The sequence below is a fragment of the Glandiceps talaboti genome, chromosome 17 (genome assembly GCF_964340395.1).
Source record: "Glandiceps talaboti chromosome 17, keGlaTala1.1, whole genome shotgun sequence".
Lineage (NCBI taxonomy): Eukaryota > Metazoa > Hemichordata > Enteropneusta > Spengelidae > Glandiceps > Glandiceps talaboti.
In genome coordinates, this window is record NC_135565.1 from 11,134,242 (window position 1) to 11,142,883 (window position 8,642).

An 8,642-nucleotide genomic window follows, 5' to 3' on the forward strand; every position below is an offset into this window, starting at 1 on the left:
TGTTTCTCTGTTAAAGGTGCACTGGCTGTAACTGGAGTGTCACTTTTTCGATCAGACAACCAACAATATATTCATTGTAAAATCCTAAAATACCAATAATGCCTCATTGTTCATGTTAACTATTGGTCTGTTTTATCTATAAGTAGCATGGTATCAGGTTGAAATCATGATCACGTTGAGGGCGCTGATTTTAGGGTATGGACCTAAAAAATCAGTTTGATTTGATTTGTTGTTCCAAGGAGTACGATATTATGAGTATGTCTGTTTATGTCTCACAAAACAGTTTCACAAAACATTTTCAAAAAAAGTTCCGGTTGCAACAAGTGGAGCTTTAAGAAAGAAAGATGCAATTTTAATCAAATTGGAATGATGCCAAAATGACATGGAACGTTGACAGAGAATGTAAAACATTGTCATGGCCATTGTAAATTTTCGTCATATATACTACATGGTATATTTAATCAGAGTGTCGAAGCACATTCACATTTCAATTTTAATCTGTCAACGGATATTTATCCATTTCAGATATTGACAAATCAGAATCCTCGTTATATATTTCTCCTTCTCTGAATTACACTGATTGGTCAAGGTATGTCAGTGACAGCCAATCAGTGGGGGTAAAATTAAAACAATATACAGTAGTTGCCGGCGACAAATTTTTTGAGTTTGGACTTATTACACGATATTCTCATATATTTGTCTTTCTTCAGCCAAGGAAAATATGAGTGACCTAAGGGGCCTTGTAGATATGAGTTGCAAGACAGGTAGTTACAACCCCTTAGGTCACAGATCATTTAGTGGCTTAATGCAGAAAAATATTTAGGAATATATTAATCATACATCCTGTAGCGTAGTTCGTGAAAAAAATTAGGGAAAAAAATGGCAGTTTGTAACATTTTGACTGATATTTCGATCACCTCAGAACCAGTGACATAGATACGGGTTGTCAGGACATAGAACAATCAGTGTATATAGTATATATTTTCTGTTCCAAGACAATAATTTGGCGTGTGCATAGTTATAGCACATCACATGTCGGTTATCAGAAAGACAAAAGGGTTGAAATTTGGCCGCATGGGGGCGCTGTTCACAAGATCAACACAATTATGTACTGTGAAAAAAATGGTCATTTCTCTCTCTTTCTTCACCTGCACAGTCTGTTTAGATAGTTCTACATTTTTCAACCGTCATAAACCTTTTTTAACCTCAAGTAAATTTCATACATATTTCAATGATTGCTTCCATGTGTACTGTGATATGATTGACAGTACAGAAATCATTGAAGGAAGCTAGACAGATAATAAGACTGTTCAAATGACTTCAAAAAAATTGAACAATTCTTGCATTAAACATAATATGCTGCAACATGGCCTTTTATGTATTTACACTTTAACCTCATTAACATATTCTTAGTAACCAAAAAAAGTAGCGAAAAATATAGACTATTTTGTAAGGGGATTAAATTGTTAGAGTGGACAGTTGCAAAAGTATAGTGATTAATTTGCATACATTTGCATATTGCTGATAATGCATTTGCATACATTTGCATATTTAGACAACAACAAACTTCATTGTGTAATGTAATACACAAAGTGACTCACATGAAACTAACGAGTGTTGATCTCGGGTTTTAGGACTCTAGTAACAGAGAGAGAGGGAACTTGGGTTTTAAGGACCCTGACCCCCACTGACAGCAAGAACACACTTTATTTTTTGGGACCTTATTTTTAGTAACAGAGTGGGAGAAAACTCATATTGTCCATATATACTATATATATATATGTCTTTACCATGTATTGATGGGTACTCTAGTAAATTGACTGGGGAAGTATGATTTTTTGGTAGAATTTATGCGTACCACTTTCCCAGATTAATGAAAACACGCATAACCAAGCACAAAGTAGTCTGCAAGGTACGCCGTGATGGAGCAGCCACACACTTAGGCCAGTGTGGGTGGAACGACACAGCGTATCTTACAGTCTATAGGGTACAAGGCCATGCATCATTGTTTTATCCAAGAAATATACTATGGTACAACCCAGTTGATTGGTCATAGCACTTTTACAGCTGAGTTGGGTTGTCCGTTACATTTTGTTTACATAAACATTTGTTTGTTTACATAAACATTTGTTGTTTGTGATTAATTAAGACTTGTTCTTGAAGTTTTTTTTATGGCAGTTTTTTTTTCAGGCGAGTCAATATACATTTGTACTGTTAACATATATTTTATTTTGTTGCTGCTAACGTTCCATTCCACTCAAAGTGGGGATAGTAAATTCATGTTGTCATGGCTATGACTACATGTAAAAAATATAACAAAAGCTCTGATTGGTTATAAGTCACTTTGGTTGCCATGGCACTGACCTCTTGCCCTGTGATGTAATACTGGATGTGTGTATCTGATTGGCTAAAATCACAAGTGGTTACCATGACATTGTTGTGTGTGTTCATTTCAGTTGTGGGTTGTTGTTTTTTTAAAGCGGAATGACCATATCAATTGTTAATCTGATACTTTCTATGATTTGATAATCAAATTATATTAGTATATTAAAATATCAAATTATAAAACTTATTAAATGACATCAAAAAAGTGTTCCTTCTGAAGTTACTGGACCATGGTGAGGCCATGGACAGTGGAGTGATCATTCAACATTACAAGCATATAATATTACGTAGTAAGACATTGAGATAGGGTTACCACACAGAAGAACACAGTATAGTCTTGTCCAGTCAGCATATTAATATTTTGAGCTGTTTATTTTCTTGTTACAATGTCAATTTACAAAGTTACTCATATCACGAAATATTACAGGTGAATTTTAGTGGTGCGCACTGGGTATGCAAATAAGCCCTAGACATGAATATCGTATTCATGTGTTTCTCTTTGCACACCTGGTATGCAAATAAGTCTGTGTGAGAGAGAGAGAGAGAGAGAGACCACCATACAAAAGTTCACATTTATGTGACCGTGTATTTTTCTTTGCACACCTGGTATGCAGATAAGTCGTAGACAACCATACCAAATTCATATTTCATGTGATTTTGTATTTCTCTTTGCACACCTGGTATGCAAATAAGTCAGAGAGCGACCACATTTTTCTCTTTGCACACCTGGTATGCAGATGAGAATTACAGAGATCAATGTATTTAGATTTACAGTTTTGAACACTTATGGAGTGCTTATCCGTACATGTATCACTACTTTGACTTTATGCACATGATATAGTCAAGTTGTCCTCCAATCAGTACATAAACTCAAAAAAAAAAAACAGTTCGGGGGGGGGGGGGGGGGGTTCACTGTTTTAAGTTGGGAGGGGGGGGGTTGAGATGTGTAAGCTCACCACTATATGCTTCATAATTTGGTCTTTCAACTGTCGAAACTCAAAACATTATGCACCAAATTTTGCTCAATAGAATTTTTTCCCCGTGACTTTTGAGGGAAAAAAAATGAGGTCAGCATATTTTTTTTTCACTGGTGTTTCAGTAAGGGTTTTCAGCATTATTACTGATATGTCTGCATTTTTTTGTCAGGAGATAAAATCTCATTTTTCGATTCAAACACCACAAACAGAAACTCAAACAGAAAATGAAAGTACTGTCATATCTCACCGAAATGAAAAGATGAGAGATAACAGTTGGCAGGGTCTGGTGAGAACAGATATTATGTGAAAAAAAATGGATAAAAAAAATAACATCTTAAGAATTAGTACAGACATTTACATAGAAATAAATAGACTTCCAAGACAAGTGGTAATTGTAATGTAAGAAAAAAAAACGAAACGACACACACAAAAAAAAATTGATGAGTATAAAAGTATACAAAAATACCGTGGCCAAGCCATGGCGCTGCTGTGTTGTTTAATTTCTTTGTACCGAGTGTTTTGTTTTGTCAAATAATATTTAAGAGTAAGTTTTTGGATGAATATATATACAGCATATCTTGTTGTTTTGCAGTACACGTACCTAACAACCAAAGCAGAGAATTTGGAAGACTTTTATCACTTGACTGTTTATGTATTATTGGTGTTGTTATAGTCCAAACAGTAGTTTCTTTTTTGTAGATGTGGTTACCGAAATATTGTGTTCAAAAATGTGACTTTTTCGATTGTGATTTTTTGTTTCTGCAAGTACTATAGTAGTGATGGTTTTTATTTTTGACCCAAGGTCTAAACATACTTAGACTCTAAGATACGTTGTGACACTCCATCCTCACCGATGACTGATGTGTGAGGGCGCCCCATCACGGCGTACCTTACAGACTAAGTTACTGTGTATAAGTATTGTTATATCTCTGTATTTTGTTCTGTATTTAGGAATAATCTGATTAAAATCTGATGTAGGGAACTTAGCGCGATTTCTTTATTTATCTCCTACTTTTATTGTACAAATAAGTACAAATGTCAATAAAAATAGGATGTAAATAAAGAAATCGTGCCAAGTTCCCAACATCAGATTTTAATCAGATTGTGGTATGTAACTGCCTTGCAAGTGTTGCTGGGTTTTAAGAACGAGGTGAAATGTCAAAGTTCAAATGTCATAGACGTGGTTTTCTTCTCAGTCATATCAGTATTCTTTTTTCGATGGAGTTCTTTTTCAGAGATTTTACTTTTTCCATGGAAGTTCTTATCGGTGTTTTTTCTTATTCCATGGAGTGGAAATTTTTTTCAAAATGTGAAACAAAAGATGTACTAACTATCTTCTGTGTTGGTAGTACTTTATCATGCATGGATGCATTTTGCCTATCCCATAATTCCTTCTTTATATTTGGGATTGGATGTATATTCTCCTCCACTAATTCTATACTAAAAGAATAACGTAATTCTCTTCAGCGACTTGCAAGCTTGTGACAGGTTGGCAAGCAATATTGCAGAGGTACCACAACATAGCAACCATAGAATACTACTTAGCAACAGTACATTTCTAGATAACAGTTCAATACTGCATAGCATCAGTACAATGCTGCATAGCAACAGTACAGTACTGCATAGCAACAGTACAATACTGCATAGCAACAGTACAATACTGCTGCCTTATCTATTTTATTGTATTCTATACTGATGTCTGTCAATATGGACAGTGACAATGACGTGATAATGATAAAAAATATTACATAGCAACAATGCAATGCTACATAGTAACAGTACAATACTACATAGTTACAGTACAATACTACATAGCAACAGTACAATACTACATAGCAACAGTACAATACTACATAGCAACAGTACAATACTACATAGCAACAGTACAATGCTACATAGCAATAGTACAATGCTACATAGCAACAGTACAATGCTACATAGCAACCGTAATGGAGGAGAATATATACACCAACTATTATAAAGAACTGCAGTTTAGCAGACCCAATGACATCAGTGATACAAATTGTATTATGTTAGGGGGTCTGACCCTTAAACTCTACAAAGCTCAACTCCCTAACTTGCTGCAAAATGTGTGTCCATATTGTACACCAAACATAATTTTTGGCCCAGTGTAGAAACCAGTCGTAGGTAATAAAAGTTCCATGAATGTTTTCATAGTTTTTAGAGTGTAAAGAAACTACCTTTACATATGTGGTATGAAAATAAAACTGTGTATGCTTTCTTTTTTTCAAAATATTCTATTATATATGCCTTTCTTGTGTCTAAAGACAAATTGTGGGCTTTCACTCTTCAGTTAAATAAAAATAGGAACTGTAGAAAGGAGAAGGAATGATGGGTCGTCGTTTGTTATTCCCCAATCAGCCCTTAGCAAGATGAAGCCGTGATTTGTAAGTTCATTGTGATTGGTCAGAAGATAATTGTTGTTTGTTATCAGTATATGTGTATGTTTAACCAATCAATTGAACTCTTTCAATGGTTTCACATTGCCACTCTCCCCCCCAAAAAAAGAGGTGATGGATTGAGTTCTGTGTGTATATGTGTATGTATGTATGTATGTATGTATGTATGTATGTATGTATGTATGTATGTGTGTGTGTATGTATGTATGTATGTATGTATGTGTGTGTGTATGTATGTATGTATGTATGTGTATGTGTGTCTATGTATGTATGTATGTGTGTATGTATGTGTATGTATGTATGTATGTATGTATGTGTGTGTGTGATTTGTGTACTCCAGTATATGCACAAGTGCTTACGGTGTTATCTACAGCTGCATTTCAGATGGCATGTCATTCACTGTATGTATTCACTACATATATGACTTCATTCCCAGATACAAAATAATAATAAATCAGTAATAAAGAGAGTATGAATACATAAATAAATGGGAAAGGGGTCGAAAAATAGTTGTCTGCCAACTAACTAATCTAGTCCAACCCCACCAATACAAGTGAACATATCTACTCTCAGCAACACTACTATTGCGTACCGAAGAATCAAGGAGCTGTGAACAGCTTGAGAAATTCATACAAGAATGTCCAGCGGAAGGAGAACGTGGTAGACAGCCATTAGCAAATTTAATTATAAAAACAAAAGTATTGTATTGTGAATTGTGGTGGCGCTGTTGAACGCTCTAAAGCTGAATCCGGTGGGTGTATAACACACTACGGTTTTTATCGTTCGGGGGAAATGTAATGTGAGTTTAGTCCTGTTTCCATAGGAACAGCACTGTATCCAAATTAATAAACTCAAAATTGTTATGACTTTGTCAAGTATATTCCATAAATAAAAAATGTCCCCTCTCTGGTTTATTTGTTTAACTCACTCACTCACTCACTCACTCACTCACTCACTCACTCACTCACTCACTCACTCACTCACTCACTCACTCACTCACTCACTCACTCACTCACTCACTCACTCACTCACTCACTCACTCACTCACTCACTCACTCACTCACTCACTCACTCACTCACTCACTCACTCACTCACTCACTCACGCAGCTAACCCATGATCATTCACCCACCCACCCACCCATCTATCCATCCATACATCCATCCATCCATCCACCTACCCACCGATCTATCCATCCATCCATCCATCCATCCACCTACCCACCCATCCATCCATCCATCCATCCACCTACCCAACCATCCATCCACCCACCCATCCATCCATCCATCCATCCATCCATCCATCCATCCATCCACCCACCTACCCACCCATCCACACTCGATTGTCTTTCGTTGATGACTTTGACCACTACACAGATGATGACAAACTTAGACACTTTTATTGAGGTGTAATCTTCGAGTCAAGAGAGCTCTACCAGTTACTAGATGCGGCTAGATATGGTTTAGTACGTCGAAAAATATACAGAAAAAATGAACATGAAACAGACTTTTAAACCTACGATATATTTCGTAGTTTATCTTGGGATCTATATTGCTTCTTCCTACCATTTCTTGCCCACTATATATGCGTAGGCAGAGATGCTCCTTTTTTCTGTCTTGCTTGAAGAACAAACAGGATGCCGGGGGAGAACAGAGAGGGGGTGGTATTTAAATTATTGCCTTTTAAAAACATTTAACTCGTAATCGGATATGAATTTGAGGAGTTTTTCCCTTAGTGATGCAAAATAATGTATTACGTTGTGCTTAAAGGTACAAAGTAAGTATTATAGTTTTAGTAATGTGTAATCTAGGAGAGATATAGTTTCATTTAGAACATTTAGTACAATTAAATGTAAACTCAGACCCAGCATGCCAAATTGTCAGTGTATGGTATATACTGTTCACTATATAACTTAAAACCGACGTGCTAGGCCGAAGAACTTGTAACTGGAGATATCATTTTTCGTGAACATTTCTTTGTAAGAGACAACATTTAAAGCGATTTTTAAAATGTAAATTCATAAATGTGGAGTGTTTTGTAAGGCATTGTGTGTTTTTGTCTAGTATACAATTGAAATTTACTAGATTGTAGCAGGTGATAATTTCAAGGCAGGCGATGTCAATAATTAATGTTGTCAGTAAAGTACATATGTGTCTTGTGACAGGGAGCAGTACACATGTGAACCAGAACGTAATTTTTTTTCTGTTGTCCTCTACCCGACCCCATCCCACCTCAACTCCACCCCACCGCCACCCATCTCGTTACATTTGGCTGAATATGCATCGACATCAACTTGACGGGATGCAGTGGTGCGCCCTCACCGTCAGTAGTAATAATAAACATGAATGATTGAAAGAGTAAGATCTAACCGTCTTACAAAGCTGCAATTTTTCACTTGTCGTATTTTCCAGAGACGGTGTCTCAAATGTAAGCTGAATTAATATCAAATATTATCAAAATATATAAATTGTTATCAAACATATTAATATCATAAAATGAAAGATCTTGTCCTTCAATGTCTGGTGAATATAATTAGAGTTTACCAAGAGTGCACAGAGACTGGCCATTGGAAGCTTACTTCGACCAAAAGAATTGTTCATTTGGTTATTACCATTTGGTTTCATCCTTCTACTTGAGTATTGCAATGTAAATACAATGTGCATACAAACACAGTACATTAAATAACTACTGACGGTGAGGGCGCACCACTACATCCCGTCAAGTTGATGTCGATGTTGAAAGAATCATCAGATACAGTCAATTGGGTAGTCTATCTTTTAGCTGGTTCCGCTATTTTTGTGTTAATATGTTTATATTGTATTACAGTATCTGATAACAGTAACTATATGATTTTAGTCAAT

The 8,642-nt window shown here is 35.8% G+C and overlaps 1 protein-coding gene across 1 annotated transcript in view; it reads left to right on the plus strand.

Moving 5' to 3' along the window:
* The window catches only part of LOC144447919 (retinoic acid receptor gamma-like), a 55,259-nt gene extending 51,985 nt beyond the window's left edge, over positions 1–3,274 (plus strand). Inside the window, exon 8 of the mRNA XM_078138016.1 lies at positions 1–3,274. This exon is cut by the window's left edge and continues 1,639 nt beyond it. The gene's annotated coding sequence lies outside the window, so the exon portion shown is untranslated.
* The last annotated feature ends 5,368 nt before the right edge of the window (positions 3,275–8,642 follow it).